This window comes from Falco cherrug, chromosome 1, assembly GCF_023634085.1.
Source record: "Falco cherrug isolate bFalChe1 chromosome 1, bFalChe1.pri, whole genome shotgun sequence".
NCBI classification, from domain to species: domain Eukaryota; kingdom Metazoa; phylum Chordata; class Aves; order Falconiformes; family Falconidae; genus Falco; species Falco cherrug.
In genome coordinates, this window is record NC_073697.1 from 64,472,102 (window position 1) to 64,490,006 (window position 17,905).

The following is a 17,905-nucleotide window of genomic DNA, read 5'->3' on the forward strand; positions in this document are numbered from 1 at the left end:
GAGTTAGAAAGCAAGGGGGTTTACTTCCTGCCAAATTACTCAATCTCTTTTAACTCAACACTTGGCCAAAAGGCTGGTTTTTTTCTGAACAGGAATATGTTCTTGAGAAATGTAATGTTGAAGCCTATGTTGTTATTGTGCAGCTTACCGCCCTGAACCAGAGAAAGCATCTCTCTCTTTTCTAGGCAGCTAGATGTAGAATTGGTTAAAACTCTAAAACCTCTTAGGAGCAGAAACATCTGGAGCTTCACTAATGATAAGATGTGTGAACTGGAATATTAGCAACCCTTTCAAATAGACAAGGATTGCCATAGGAGAGGAAAACTTGATTTATTCTTTTGATTAATAATAAATCATGTTGCCCTTTCAGTAGACATTTTTAATGCTTAATATTTGTCACATATCTTGGATAATAGAATAGCCCAAATATAGCCCATTAGCTTTAAGTACTGGAGGACATTAGCAGAACAGTCTTTTGCATGTGAAGAAAGAACAGGAGACAGATTTGATGAATTATTGGTCATGGAGAATTTGAACAGCCCATCTTCTCCATTCTTTAAATGCAATAAATTTTTTAAGATCAGAGTGTATGTCAAATGGAGTTCATAAAGTGGAAAATGACACTATTTACTTTCATCAAATAAAATGCTGTCAAAATTTATGGCTCTGTGCCTCAGAAATCTGTCTTAATAGTACTGTTATTTTGTGTAACACTTTAGCAACCTGAACTAATAAGGCTCTAAACCAAGTTATGCCAGCAGAAGTTCTTTAGAAAACCCAAAATTTAAAAATCCTAAATTCATAACTTGAAGCAGTACACCAAGTTTTTGACTGCTGCATGAGGGGAAAATGGTTTAACTTCTCATAATTAACAGATGGTGGAATTTCCTCCGAAGTCAGTTGAAAAACCTGACCTGTATCAGGACCATCATTCACCTTGGAAGAAGGTGTGGTGACTTTAGTCATCTTAACACGCAGACACCCATGCGTAATGGTAATAAAATTATCCTGTTTCAGTTTTGCCAAAGTATTCCATTGTGCTGTACCAGCTGGATTTCTTTAGTACTCATCCAGAAATCACTAGAATAATAACATGTAGTGTATCCCTGTTCCAACTACATTGAGGCAAATTGGCTTGCTGTCTCTCCAGTCTCATCTTTCCAGCTAAAGTGACTTTTTATGTTGTGATAATACAGACAATCATCTTGATCCACCACACAACTTTTTTTGTGTGTGCTTTTTTTCTCCTTTACCTGGCAATTCCAAGACTGGCGTTGACCGTGATTTTCCCTTAGTCCTTTAACATCTGTTCTACTTGTCCATGACAATACTATTTATTAAAAAAGATGAGTTTTAACAGGGGAACATCCAAAAATACTCCTGCTTACTCGAGAAAGCATCCATGTTCACCAGATGCAGTCTCTTAATGTCATCATCAGTCCTGAAAATAGGCTTTAGAGATTACTGTTGGAAAGTGCTCGCAGCAAAGTGCAATATTTATAGGTAGGGATTACTGTCCTCTAACAGCTCCTTTTTAAGGATGCCACAAACTTTTATTCTCTTCTCTCTGAAGTCTGGAAATGGATATGTCTGCTGCAGGTGTGCTTTGGAGTGAAGCTGGTTTGCCTCCCAGAAAAGCTTGGATACTCATAGTAATACCAGAATCTATGAAATAGTCCCCTTGTAAATGGACTGATGCACAGTGGTGGCTCTATCTTCTGCAGCTGTCCACAGAGCCCCTTATTGCAAATGCCTTGGTAGGAAGAATCCAGTTACAGCTTCAACTAGTTAAAAAATCCCAGGTGCAAGATTAATTCCTTTATGGGTGATATTCTGATTTACCTCAATAGACGTAGCAGCCTGGTAAAATATCAGTAGAAGTCTCAGTTAAAAATCTGTGCACTCTGTCAGAAAGCTAACTTAAAAATATAGTCCTCCATACTTGTGGGGAGTTCGGCTACAAAGATAGTAAAGGTTCTTTGATGTTTACTTCTATAATGTAATGCACTGAGCAGCTGGAGATCCTTAAAGGGCTAAATGGTGAGTCAGCTGTTGTTTTTATCACCTGACCCTCTGACTGTAGCTGCCATTTCTTTCCTCCAGTCCGTAGTCAGAGTGTCCGCCCACTATGTAAGTAAAAAGCACCAGACTGGGTTCTGTGACCTGACTGTCTCTCCAGTAATGTATATCAATCTGCTACAAGCCCAGAAAGCAGCCATTGCTTGGCCAAGAGGCAACAGAAGGGAGACAGAGCAACTTTTATGAGTGCAGAGCCTCCAGCAGCAATAGCTGCCCTTGATGTTAAAAAAGAACCAAAAGCAAGTTAGGAGAATCTTTTTTTCCCCCTTCATCTTAAAGCAGTTTGGACTGAGGCCTATTTTCTTTTTCTGTGCTCTGGCTAGGAATTCTCAGTTAGCATCCTTGCTGGAGGAAATACAGTACCTGTGCTTCCTACTGCTAAAGAACCTGGGCTGAGGTGAGCCAACAGCTCTACCCACACATACATACACAAATCCATCTTTAAACTCCCTGTTTAATTTGATTGATAATCAGTGTGGGTAGTTGCAGTCTGATAATTATATGGCATTGAGATGTTGTTAGCCAGATTTCCCCCATTTCAAGACACTTTATAGAGTTGCACAATGATGAGTGAGGGATTACAGCCATTTGTGGGCCAGAGGGTACACAACATACCCTCTGAAATGAGTCTGACACTTATCGGCAATGCAACGGAGCACAGAATTTCAAGTGTGAGCAAATAAGGTTGGGTCCAGAAAATATGGGCCTGTGTGATTGAACAACTTAGACATTTCACCAAACAGAATGCTGTCATTAATATTTATACAATGAAACTTGAGATCTGCGACTCAAGGACAGCAAGTTTCTTATTAATCAGTGAGAAGTTCTGTTTATAGTTCTGCAAAAGAAAAGTAAATGATATGTCTTCTTTCTATGCATGATCTTTGACAATAAATAATTACACTTAAGAATGCATATTCTACAGGCCTTTTTAATGCTCCATGCAATAAGTACTTGTCTCTTTTACCTTGGGGTTAAAATTCAGCTTTTTGTGGTGAACTTTCTCAGCAGCACTGGAGACTGAGACAAGGATAGACTCACAGCTCAATTTACCGGATTGTAGCCATGAGAAGGAATTTAAGATGCAGGGAACTATTAGCTTGACCTGTCCATACTCCATCACAGCTGTGCTTTCTGTCCTTACTTCACAAAATATCAAGAATGTTTAAAATACGCTTCCATGTCCGAAAACCAAAGCCATCCGTGCTTAAATCAACACTGTTTTTGCCATGTGAAAGCAGTGGCCCAGTACAGGAACAGAAGAATGCTGTCACGGTTGTGCATAACACCACTTACTCAACAGGATTCTTGTCCCTGACCCACAGAGCTCACCAATAGACTACTGGCTATGGATCAAATCTTTCCTTTTCCTTGTAAGTCCAGGGTGTTTCCATCCATACATCACACATTGTGAAGCTCCACCTTTCCGTATTATTAGTATACCTGCAGAAAATTATTTCTGCAATTATCAGATGCTTCAGATTTGCTCTCACATTTAATCAACTACAAACACAGCTTATTGCTTGATGTGTTCAAGTGCCATGAACATTATCTCTTAAATAGCACGTCTTGTTTTATGGTTTAATTAGTTACTGTTAAAAGCCATTATCTTACTGTATTCATGCTTGTCTAGATTTTCTATTTGCTGTAATTAGCAGATAAAATACAAGTATAGAGCTTTAGCAGAAATCAAGTGTATATATTTTCATACATTGTAACAATTTACAAATAAAGACATTTTTCTAGGGAGTAAGAATGGAAGAGTAAGAACATTTTCTGAAACAATTAGCAGGTTCTGATGTTATCTTAGAGCACACAGGTGGAGCAAAATCAAAGATCACTTTGCTTTTAAAAATAAACAAATGCAACTGTTCAGAAGTACAATGTGCCAACACCCACAACATTTTTCAGATTCTTAGGACTGAAGTTGTGCAAAAGGGACATATTCTGACGTTACTTCAATGATGGAACGCAATAGGTGGGATTCTCTGTAGCTTTTTGTCTTGATCTATCTAAATCTACTCCGGCCAATTTTGAGAGAGGGCTCAGTTTTCAACAGTGTTGCACATCGTTTGCTGGCTGTGTGTTTGCTGTTGCAACAGTTTGTATAACTTGCAATAATGTGATCACAATCGCTGTGTATGGTAAAGCTAGGAAAGCAAATACTGATCCTCCCCCTTTGTGCTAGAGCACATACATATTATACATTGGAATATTATATACAATAATATACAGTGTATATTATACATTGGAAAAGACCAGTAGTTCATTAGTTCCTACATGAGGTGCTTAAATATAACTGTGTCTTAGGCCAGCTGGTCAAAGTGGAGTACAAACTTTTTGTTCAGCTTGCCTAGCTCAGTGGTCCTCTGTACTGCAGCCATTGGGGAATCTATTTGCAGTCCTTGCAAAAAGCAATTAAATATAAGCTGGTTTTCAGTTGTGACCCAGATCTTCACTGGAAAATCTAGAGGTATTGCAACACAGAAATGGATTAAAACTACGTGTCTAATTCAGTATGGTCCTCTTCCAGAAATCTTACCCCTAGAAACTTATAACTAGAAGTGTTTTCTGGTTTACAACACTGAGTAGGGGTGTCTGAAACTTGCTGCCAGTGCAATGCTAAGACATCAATTCAGCAAACATGCATTGAGACTTGAAGGATGTATTCTTTATCACTGAAGTCTGAAAATACAGCTGGGCAAATTCTTTTCAGAAGACAGTAAGCTAAAAATGTGGTTTCATGAATTTTTGGGCTGAAGTTGACAAATTGTTTTGAGGAAAAGATTGCAGGCTGCAACATCAAAGCATTTCAATGTTTTCTAAAGTAGAGTTTTCCACTTTTTATTTGGGAGTTCATAATTCAAAATTGGGGGAAAAATCAACAATCTGAAGCCCTAGAAGATCTTATTTGAGACTTGTCAACATGTTGCAAATATACTCCACTGTTTCCTGTTAGTCTTTTGGTTAAATGAAAGTGTTTTTTTCTGTAGGCTTAAGCCTACACTTTCTTTTTTATATATCACCACCACCACCACCCTTTTTCACTCTCTGTTCTTTTCTTTTCATTCATTTCCACTGTCTTCATGTTGCAACCAGGATATAATAGAGCTTCAAAACCTACCAAGTCACAATGAAAGTCAAATATGCTAATGTTAATATTAACCATTTTAAGACTTTGCAGGCAGGATTAAAATGCTGCAATTCTTTTGACGAAGGAAAAAGGGTTGATCAATCCCTGCAGCCAAGCTTATTCACCACCGGCTTTTTTGTAGGGAAGATGTTTTTTACTCAGCAATATTCTCCAGCACACGCAGGCTGGAGACATTCATTGTACTGATTTCCTCTCTGTCTTTTTCCTCTCCTGGCTTCCTCCCAGCTCATATCACACACAGTTCATGGCTGGCTGCAGTGGCTGCATTCTCATAAATTCACATTTATCACTCTCTGCCCACCTATTGGAGTTGCTTCTGTAGTCACAATTGAGTTATTAATTAGAATTATCTGGGGAGGCACAACTCATCACTGTTCCCTGTTCTGGGAATATATTTGAGAATAGCATCCATAACCAGATCTTCCAGAATATACATACATGGAAATGCCTTAAACGATACTTCTTGCGTACATTTTTCTCTCCCACAGGCATGCAGTTGACCTTCAAGCTCTAGATTATTTCTCTCATTTCAGACTAGTTCTGTATGCTATTTATTTTGCTATGTAGGAGAATGCAATTTGACCCATCGTTGTAGTTCCGAATATAGAATACACCCTTTCTTCTTCATTCCAAAAAGGAAAAAGTCAGATGGGTTTTATTTTTGAGAACTTAATGAAATACATTAAAATAATCTGTAAATAAATACATTTTAAGACTCTAAAAAAAAAAATAAAAAGCAATGGAGAATACATTAAGCAGAATATTCTGATTCAAACTGGTTAATTTTGCAGATGTTGACAATCCATGTGGTAACATAATTAGTCAATGTATTATCCACATTATAAATATAAAGGATCACAAGGTTAAGAGCATGGAATGCAACCTGCTGTAGGTGAACCTGCTTTAGCAGGGGGTTGGACAAGATGATCTCCAGAGGTTCCTTCCAAACCCAACCATTCTGTGAATCCCTTACAGTCTCTGTTGCATTCCATGTTATATTTATTTCTATATTATTAATTCGAGAACTTTGATATACTGAGCTTATTAAATCATACTAAAAAACCTGCAAATGGATAAAAGGGAGATATGCTAGATGATGTAAAGGTCTTGTGCTTTGTCCTTCTGAAACTATTAGTATCTCTTCCCTGGTCTTTCAGCCAACTGTCCTAATTCATGGTTTAAAGAGAGCATCATCAAGATCCTGTATAGGAAGCAATGCGATGGAAAGTTCTTATGTGCCTGATGCAAATGTATCTTCTTCTCAGATTCTTAGCAGACTTTTTTTCTATAATGAATTGATATTCATGTTGTGCTACTTATCTACTGGCATATGGTGGTATTTTCTTCTCTTTCATTGCCAAACATGATTCAGATTTCCAGGAGTATCTGTTGGAGCTGGACACCCAGACTGCAGAAAGGGGTTTCAGCAAGGCACTCTACAGAAGATCCTCAGAGATCCTACCACAATCGTAAGTGATTCTGAACTGCTAATCCCCAAACCTGCTACAGCTTCTCTACTTGACCACATAAGTCTCTTGAGTCTCAGTAGTTGCATGGACACTGCAGGTCTACTCTTCCATGCATCTTCTTTTGGAAAAGAGCTTTTTAAGCAAAAAGTTGCTTTGTGTAGGTGTTCAGACAAATCAGGCATCAGAAATTCAGAATATCACTGCAGCCAATGTGAGTTTGGACACATGAATTCATAGAGAATAGCTTTCTGCCATCTTGCTTTAAATTTCCTTTGACACTATATGGAGTAAATCTCATCAATACCCTCAGAAAACCCCAATGGCAAGCCCACAGGCTTTGAACAATAAAACTCTTCAGTCTATTGTCATTTACACAACTTCACCAAAGCCGCCTTCTGCTGATTAACTAGTTTATCACTTAAACCGGTCCACAAAAGCCTGTAATAAAATATTCTGCTTGCAATTATTGTAATTAGGCATATCTGTAATTTCAAATCTCATTCTGCATGCATCTCCAGAGATTTAAACATTCAAGGCAGATCATGAAGTAGCTGGTTGAGTTAATTATTTGAATAATCTACAGTTCAGACACTTAGTATTATACCTAACATATTCCCGCATGTGCCTGTGTTTTCTTCTCAGGTCTACAGAAGTTTGGCAAAGCCACAGGGAGGTTTTGCTGTCAGTTGCAACAGTATGAGATAAGGGCACTGTTAATCCATTGCTGCTGTGGCTTCTTCTGACCCAGGTAAAAGGGGTTCGCATGAAGCCTGTGGGGCAGGGTATTCAGATCAAGGCATGCAGTCAAGAGATGAGAAGATGAGGATACGTGAAGTTGGACAACTTAGTTGAATCTCAAATTCTCACTTTTAGCATAGAAAACAATGAGACCCTGTATCATAATTGTGGCTCTTATCAACAAATCCAAGATTCCTTCAGGTTTCAAGGAGGAATGTTTCAGTCTAGTGGTAGAAACTGTAATTAAAATTCACTTGGATGGCTATGAAAGCAGCCACCTAGAGCATTTAAAGGAGCTCAGGAATTGAGCTCTTGTTTAATGGTATTTAACTCTTGTTTAATGGTATTGTCTCTGGTGCCTCCTTTAGCGAGAAGCACTGATCACCTAAAGCAGTTAGCCTAATAAGCATATGAATCGCTTTTATTCTACTGAAGGAAGAAACAAACCAAATGCTCACAAAATATATTTTCTGCTGAGAAAACATGGATGGCAGAATATCACTTAAAGATGAAGGACACAGAAATCTGTGGACATCACAAACCAACAATATGCTGTGCAGTAGCTGGAAGCATGTAAAACTTGTGGACGGCAGACCAAAAATGAAAGCAGATAATACTTTGAATTTGGTGTCAGTGCACAGATAGATTTGCGAAACTGACCCTGCCACTTATTAGTGCAAAGTGACTTCAAAATGCCATTTTCTTCCATGTCATGGAAAAGACCAGCAACACTGCATTGTGGCTTGCTAGGTGCAGCATTGGGAGCTTTCTGCTTTCTACTATTGATCAATATGGTCTTATCAGTGCACTCCTTTCTGAGGTCAAATATTATAGGTGATTGGTTTTCCATAGTCATTATGGGCTAAGTTACGTTTCTACAGCACCTTGTGGCTGGCAGGGTCAGAAGGCCACCATTTCCACCCTGGTCTCTGACACAGTGTGTAGGCAGTCCAGATGAGATGCAATGGTGGTTTCCTCCTTCCCCTCCACCCAGGTCCTGCCAGTGCACTGGTGGCTAGCAGCACTCTGCCTCCGTGCTAATACTCATTGTCACGTGTACAGTGTGAAAAGGTTGCTCTAGTTTTGGCACCAGGCAACAAGGAGCAAACCTGATGCCTTCTGATCTGAAAGTGCCTCTACTGTTGGACTTTAGAGACTTGTACTTGGCTGTGGTTACTGTGCCTGGGCACAGGCTGTACTGTGACCCAACTACTGCTAGAGGTGGGCAATGTCAAAAACACTAGAAGAGCTGTTGACAGTGTCACCTGGAACATTTCAGTGTCCTTCCTCTTCCTCACTCTTCTTCCTTCTCTTCCTTGTAGGAGTTACAGCCCTTGCTTTCCCTCTAGATATAGATCATTGACATCAGGAACAGGCAAGGCAGCTCCTGAGCTGTACTGAGAAGCCTTGAGTAGATAGCTCTGGAAAAATTAATCCCTTGAAACGGAGGGGGAAAACAGGAATGCAGCATCTATTCAAGAACAGAAAATGACAATCTTCATGATCTTTAAGACAGTCTTGTGGTTTGGGGAGAGAGAAGAGAGCTGACCTGTGATCTGTAATGTCTGGAGATTATTGCTTATACTTAATCTTCACTTCCATTGAGAAGAATTTTGTCTTTCAGAATAAGATATGAAAGAAACTTCCAGTGACTGCTTTCTCCCCCATAATAAAGGCAGTAAAACATCAGGTTCATAAAGGTCACCATACCTTAGCAGAGGAGGAGGGATGGATTTCTATTATTGGCTTTCCCTCCCTTCTCTGTTTTTGAATGAATCATATCCTGAGGTAATCTGAACTCAGAAGACACTTGATAAAGGAGTAAAACATTTGCTTACCCAACTGTGCTTGCAGTCTACGCTGAACTGATAGAGGCATTGCTATTTACAGAGAGGTGGCTGATGCAATCCATTCTTGCAGGTTTTAGCAAAGGCTCAGGGATGTTGAAGGGGTTGGGAGTAACATGAAACTTTCCCCCTCATCTGTGCATCTTGGGGCTGGGGGCAAAAGGTATGTCTGCTACAGCCTTGTGTGCCCTTTTCCTGATCTGCATCAATAGAGAGGGCAAGGGCTAATCTGGGAAACTGCAGAGGGGTCATCCCATCCTCAGCTTGTTTACATGTAATTGTAGCTAATCCTCAAGCAAGCAACTGCCGGTAATAACCCAGCCCTTCCCCACTGCAGGGCAAAGACACCGTCTTTAAAGTTCTCACCTGTGAAACTGTTGGGGTTTTTTTAACAAGTCTTTAGCATACAGTTTTTCCAAGTGATGATGTGCAGAAGCAGTTCATTAAGATCTATATTCATCTAACAGAGCGTTCTCCACTTACAGCTGAACTAAGGTATCATTTGGCCAGATGTGAATTTATGAAGTATGATACGTGTCATGTTCAGCACATCCCAAGTCCTGCAGTACACCCACAGAACTATGTATTGGAAGGTTCGTATGAGCTTTGGAGAAGGGTTGACATTGAACGGTTCTGATCTGCATTTTCACTTCCGCTTTATGCAGGTCTGAGGCTGTGGGCACACAATTCTAGTCAAAGGCAATCTGCTATGATAATTTTTTTTGCCAATAGAATAATATGCGTATTGCCTTCTATTGAAGTCAAATGTTAAACCAGTTGCATACAATTATAAATATGTACACCTCTAAAGAGAAAAATGAATAGCAAACATACTTTAGCGCCAAAAAAATGTAGGAGAAAGCAATCTGAAAAATTATGGATGCCACCTGATAAACAGTAGTTCAGGGAAGTTTAGTGAGCCTGCAGTTTTGTCAGCACTCTAAGTTTAAAATCTGAGCCTTGGAAGGTGCATTCTTTACTATACATCTATGGAAAACTTCTGTTTTCTGTGTTAAGTGTGACTGGCTTCTTATTGCATCTTTATGTTGGGTTTGTTTTTTTGGTTTTTTTTTTTTCTGTAGAGAAAAGGAAATACAGACTCCCAGGCTGAGACTTTGAAAACAGCCAGCATGGCTTTATGTCTGATCCTGCTGAGGAAAATAGAAGCCTTACGTCTGATTTTTGGGAAAAAAAACAGAGTTGCATTTGCATTGGAGGGTTTAGAAAACACTTCCCTGTTGTTTTTAATCAGCCCTTTACAAAATAATTACCTGTATTTTATGTTCTACACATTGTTTCACAGCCTTTCTAAAATGATCAGGAGTTTACCATTGGAAAAAGCTGACTTGTGTTTTCCAACACAGGAAAGAAACCTGCCAAAATGTAGTATGTCTAAACATAATAGTATTTCCAATTTCTATTTGCCTCGGCAGTCAGCTGATAGCTGGTCTGGCTCACAAAGTCATGTGCTCATTTGCATATGTGTCTCCACAACTAAATCCCATCAAGCCAGAATTTCAGGGTCCTTGCTCAAGAAGCTCAAGTATTTTCCTGCTTCCAGCAAAGGTGACTCTCAGATGGAGTCCAATGTACTTTTATTTTCTGTAAATAATGTTTTCAAATTGACAGGCTAATGTCTTTGGAAGAAAATGTTCTAGCATTTTTTTCACAGCACTTGCTCAGGTAGATCTAGCCTCCCTGTAAAGTATATAATACTCAATATTTTGAGATACAGACAAACTCCTAAGGAATAAATAGCTGTTCATTTGCTTCTGGTTGAGCACAAAATACCTGTTATGAATTTCCACTTTCTGTGTGTGCCAGGCTATTCTTTGGTTTCAGCTTTGCCCTCAAAATTATGCATGCCATTCCCAAGTAATGCGAGAGAAAACTGTTGGTTCAACGGCAATCAATGGGCAAGGAAAAAACATCAGCTTCAGTAGGACCAAATGGTCTGATGTGAAGAAATTCTGGCTTTATTTCTCAAAAAGGCCAAAAGGGAAACCAATGGCACAGTCAAGTGCACACTGCACAGAGGAGCTAGCCTAGACTTTGACACATCTTATTTTTAGCCATGATCCACAAAATAAATATATATATGTAATTAATTTTAAATGTCCTTTGGACAGCTAAATACTTCAGCTTTCCCAAATGAGGGATGTGATAATCTGAAGCATATCTGATGCTAAGACACTCACTAACATTAAAGCCAGGACAATGCATTCATCAGGCTCCTACATTCATTAAGGCATTATGAACTGGCTGGGGGTTGAAGCTAATAAGATGGCTCCATGTTCTGAAGTGGCTGAAAAAAAGCAAGCTAACCATTTCACCTGTCTGCAAGCTCCTAAGAACAGGGTTGGCTGTGTCAGTGAAGTAAAGCTTTGGCATCTCATAATAGGGAGTTTCACCCAAAGCAAGCAAAATTCATAAATACTAGGTAGTTATTTCAGCGATCCTACACAACAACCATGCAGAACTTAAGTGTTCATTGCTTGTCTGTAGCTGAACAGAGCTCCATGCGCTTCACTCAGCCAGCTAATTTGATAGAGAATGAAACTTACAAACCCACAGTATCAAATGCCAAAAATGTTGAAAAAAAAATGCACAGCACGGGCTGTATAAAAGGGTTACTTGAAGGTAATATGATTTCCCCATATAGTACTGATTACTGTGGCACAGGTTCAAGAAGTTAAATGATGCATGCTTGAAGAAGCGGCAGCTGATTTTTCCAGAGAATAAGTAGGATACTAGGCTTTTAAGACTGAGGACTTCACTTGGGTAAATCTATAATTGGAGAAAAGCACCAGGGGTTAGTAACCTGAACACAGGACTGGTCACCAGGAGTACTTGATAAATGTATATGCCCTGCACAGCTTTGCACAAATTTCATGTTTCTTCCCTTAATTGGGGGTGGGGGATAATCAGGACATTGTGAACAAAAATGCATTTAGAATAATGCATTTCAGTCCATGTAGGGTTTTTCAAGAGATCAGTGATGTTCTTGTAACGACTGAAATTCAGACCCACTTCCAATTATTCCCCACTAGTCAAGGTATTGTATTTCTCTGAGGCCAGTACATGCTGACCTGTACTCCTGTCTCCACATATGGTGACTTATTTTGTAGAGAAACTCAATAGCAGCAGAACACCTTGTGATTGATCTCCTTTGAATGTTAACAAGCAAAGAACATGCTATTAATAAAGTCCAAAGTATGAAAATCTATCTGTCATCAGTATGATGAATCTATCCCATAATTCTTCAAATCAAATCCCTCTGTGAAAGCAATGGCTGTTCACAGATCAATTTGTCTGTGGATTCAGAGCAAATCAAAAATTAACTGCCCAGAAGCTAAACTTCGAGGCCAGCTAATTGAAAAAACATTCCACTTGCTAGGTCAGATTATTCACACAGAGTAAGTGTATGGCTTGCTTATGCCTACAGCTACAGATTGGAGTAAACATTTTTAAACACTGTTTCCAGCGAAAGTGGGTGCTTGGCAGAGCTGCCAATGAACCATCACACAAGGAGCCAGTTTGGTGTGGACATTTGCTGTATGGCCAACCACAGTCTCTGCGGGCCCACTACGGCTTGCTCCTTCAGAGATTTCTTTGTAATGGGATGTTTTGCTCCCCACCTGGAGACAGAACAAGCTCTCCACACAGCAAAAGTTCCCCTATCACTCCAGAGCCAAGAGGCTTAGACTTAGCAGTGAGCCACTAATGATATTTCACTTACAATTAACAAACCACTAAAGAGAGGATTTGAGATCAGAGGGTCTCTTGGTTACAATTTATTGTGGCTGATTCTTTGTTTGTTTGTTTTACCAGCCAAAAAGAAGACATAGGGAGAATTGCCTTACTTTAATGGCCAAAAAAAAAAGAAAAGGGAAATCCACAATGAAGAGTTCTTTAACCTCAAAACCGGTCATGAGTATTCAATCCCCTTTCACCGTCCTTGTACAGTAGCTTGAAGTGTGGATATGAAGCATGAAACCAGTAGATGCACAGGTGGTGATCTTGGTTTTTGATGGTTTTCACTATCCACTCCAGGAAGAATTTGAGATCCCAGGCAGCTGTACCTATGCTCCCTAAACAGTGTAGGAAGAAAGGCATAAAACTGGAAGCAGAAATAAATAAATAAAAAATAATTTAAAAAACCACTTTACAACTTTGCTGTTAAGAATTAGCTATTGGAAAACAGTGCCATGGGTTTGTTCCAGTAACTCTTTCATATAAAACTTAGAAATAAATCCATGAAGGCAGACTTGCACCTTTGCCACCTGAGCACTCTGTCTGCAGTGCAACCCTGTCTGGTCCCTCTCCTGCTATTGCCAGTCCCTGAGACTTGAATTCCCTTCTGCTAGATGGTAATTTTCAGCAGCTCATCTACTCCAGCTCAAATAGCCTCTTGTCAAGTGATTAGGGAACTTACCACAGGGCCAGCCCTCCTTCTCCACCCCCTGCTGCATACCATTATTGACAGCTCTAACCTCTACACTATTACAGAAATTATGATCTATGTCCAACTTTTGAAGGAAAAGACTGACTCTAGCATCTTATGCTAAGCACAGTGTAGCTTTCCAGTCCTTCTTTCTAGTTTCACAGATGCACCCGATTAAAAAAGTGTTTTCCTGTCAGTACCTTCCCTCCACTACTTGGTATTAGATAGTATAACCACTCTTCATCTACATTCTCTGTTGAAACTCTGTATGTACTGAGACATACAAAGAACCTCGTCTCTGGTTCTCATCTCAGCATTGTGGACATCTGCTCCTGGGGCCTGGCTATTAAACTCTAAGCTGTTATACAAATGAGCAATGAAAAATTGAAACTACCATTTTGTTCTGTCCTTCTCCAGGATCATCTCTCTTTAAACTCTGAGAGGATTTAGTGTATCTTCATACTACACTAGCCTGTGCAAAGCCTTCTGTGGTCCTTGCTACAGTGGTGAGTGAGTACGAACGAGCACCTGCCGGGGAATGTGAAGACAACAGATGATACCTGCCCGGGCCAGCTGAGGATCCAGCCCGTGACCCCCAACCGCCCACCTACAACAAATCCTGGCACTTACAAAGTCCCAGCCAAGCCATCGCTCCTCATCAGTGCACGGGTGCAACAGCCAGGGTACCCTGTCAATCATCTCATACAGTTCAAGCTGAACTGTATCAACCCACACAGGGGGAGTCCTGTCCACCCGCAGTGGTGATTAGCCCCAGAATGATCTCTGGACTCTGTGATGCCTCTGGCACTTCTAAGCATGAAGTGTTCTTGGCTGGGAGGGAAGACCTGGCAGGAGGACGGGAAACAGCGCTCTGCTCTCTCTATTTAATCACAACCATATTTTGTTCATTTTTGTCTGCAGAAACCACTTAATTTAATATGGATACACAGCTACAAGCAAGAGGGAATCAGGCTCATATTTTACAGATCAGGCACCAGTGGAACCAAACACTTATTCAACTTCATGAGGATTTCACATGCTAACATGTGGTTGCCAGAAACAAAGAGAGGGAGAACACCCAAAATGAAAAGCTGGTGTCCAATTCAGCCATTAAAATCTGGCAGAAAAGCAGAAAAGTTTGTACCGCTAAGAATCAGCTGCTAAAGAGGAGTAAGGCAGGGGAAAGGAGAGCCGAGCCCTGAGAAGCAGATTTCCAAGAGCCCAATGAAACAAAAACATGTTAAGGAATAAACTTTTACTAGAAGTAGTAAACAATAAACATGGGTGATCAGGGAGATGCAGAGAATGATAAAGAAAAGAAGCATCTATGAAGACAATTACCTTGTAGATGAAACACTAACCTTGTGTTGATCAGGGAACACAGGGTACAGCCTTAGAAAAGCGCTAGTGGAAATGAAACGAGGACTGCACAAGCTGTGAAGACAAATAAAAGCTTTTGCCGTCATATAAAGTAATAATCTTGCTGAGGGAACACTGTAGGCTTTGAAAGACAGGGCAAGCATACAGAACCAGGAATCTCAATGCCTTCCTTGCATCTGTGCTCACCAGGGAGACTGGAGGAAACAGGAATAATTTTTCTGCACGCAGACAGGGAAGGAGAAAAATAACTAATAAGTGAGGAAGGTACTAGAAGAATCAAAAAGGAATTAGACCAGTCAAAACTTCACATAGCTCTAGGACTTGACAGAAAAGGATCTCAGACGGAATTAGAAGCAAACCATTTGCAGATATTTTCAATGTTTTCATTGATGCTAGCTAGGGACTAGAGAGAAAATAACCTGACACCCCCTATTTAGGATGATAATGAGGGAGGAACCATGAAAATACAGCCCTTTACAAAAGGTTAACAGCTGTTTTCCAGTGAAATAATTAGCTGATTTTACTATCTGCTGGCTGGGAAACTGGATGAGAGTGTTGAATAATGAAATGCAGATTTAACTCTTTATTTTTGTTCTTTAAAAAATGATAAATCCCACAACAACAAATCTCAAAAGAACAGTTGTTCTAGGTCCAAATGAAGCTCGCTTTTTTTTTTTTTTTTCTGCTTTTCTGCTGTTACTTCAGAAACCTGGCCTTTAGTAAATGTCCTCATGGCCCGACCCTGCTTTCAGCTGGAGGCTGCAATGATGTCACAAATCTGTGATAATGACATCAAAATAGTTGCTAATGGAAACAATAGCCATGTCACTGATTCAATGTCAGCATTTCACCAAGATTCAGAAGGGAGCAAGAAAGGCTGTGGAAGTGCCAAATCTTACTTGAAAGCATGCTCTTTGTAAACTAGTACATGAAACAATAGCTGAAAGATAACACCATCACTGTTTGTTGGTGACACTTAGATACTTTTACTTTTGATGCATCACTGAAGTGTAATAACTGCCTATGAAATGTGACAGAGCCCTGGTCCTCTTTACTGGGGATCGTGAATACCCTCAGACTTGTGCTTGAGTGCTACAAGAAGAATGTGTTTTGCACATTGGATCCAAGATCAGATATTGCCTCTGACACATTGTTGCTAGGTTTTTGCACTTGCATGAGATTTTATTTTAAAATTCAGTTTCTGGAAACACATGGTTTAATATAAAGACCATAGCTTTTTCTTAAAATACATCTATGAGGACAAATTTGAAAATCCCTGAAGGAAAACCTGAAGACCCAAACTTTAAAATTTTTTTCAAAAGAATTCTTGTCTTTTAGTTGAACCTCATTTTCTCTAGGGCTGGCTTCTGACCTTTTTACATTTGCTGTTCACAAAACTGCCTGTATCAATTCATGCAAAATAGAACCTGAACATTACAAATAACATACCTTCTCTGCTTATTTTTGGTTGCTAAGGGTAAAAGCTGACACTTTCTAATATATTTGTTCTAATTGCTGCACGCAACTTTGTTGCTCAGTTCTGTCCTGTTGTTTGACTGCTCTAACCTTGGTGGGTTTACGTGCTATATGAAAAACAGATGTATAAACCAAAAGAAGACAAAAAAGCAACTTAGCAGACCAGTGAGCAATAAGCAATGCTTTACTTGGGATTTTAGTAGGTTAAAAAGCATCTACATGAGCTTTTCTGCCTGCTGCAAAACAACTTGGAAGAAATACAGCACAGAGCTCACCTGTGGGCAGAGGTGATGTCACTTTTAAGCTATGTTTTTACTTTCCAGCTTTTGGGGATTGCCAGAGAGGCAGAGACAAGCCAGCGCAATTTGTATAGCCCTGGAGCCCCTTCTGAATTATAGTGCCTTCCTCTGGTTGCTCTGTAAGAATCAGCACCATCCAAAACCTCTGCAGCACTGCAAGGAGGTATCAACCATCTGATGTAACGCCTGTTCTGATGGACCCCACAGTGGTCAGAACCAGGGTGCTGTAGAGCTGCATCCCACCACATCAGCATTGCTACCCAGGAATTAGGGCAGATTGAGGAGCTCTCCCTGCGAAACTTTGAGGAGTGCTGGAGTTGAAAGAGTCATTATTTCATAACAGATCTGTTGTGGAGCTAGAAAGACACTGTGAATGTTCACTTTTTCAAGACTAATGTTCCTACCACTCCCAACAAATCCTTCATCCCCTCCATAATGTTGGAAGAAACTGTCTAAGTTTACCTTCAGGAACACCATGTTGCTATATGTAGCTCTCTGAGAAAAACAGCTTCTGGGTTCTAAATACTGGTGCTTCTATTTAAATAGTTAAAGCCTTTTAGAAGTTTCAGTAAGAATTTGGTGAGCAAGACAAAAGCTATCTATCGTAACTACATCATACACAGAGCCTCATCCTTTCTCTCTTCTACAAGACTTTTCCAGCCACGGTCACAAAGACTTCAGCAGTAAAGCCCACTGGGTTTCAACAGGCTGGACAAAGCACCCTATACCAGGCTTTTGTTGTTTTCATTTATATGATATAGCTGTTCTGCACTTCCGCGCCAGCAGTACTGATACTGCTGCACTGCCAGATACTACTGGCCAGTTAGATTTGAACCTCTCCATACCAGTAGATGGGATATGCAGGATGGCAGGTGGTCATGTGGTCTCCAAGCACACCCTAGTGTGTCCATAACTATGCAGTTTTAAAAGAGAAGTCGCCTTGTTCCATATATATGGATACTAATAAAAGCAATGGATGATTTACTCTAGCAAGCTGTTATAAAATGCCAGTCTAATTA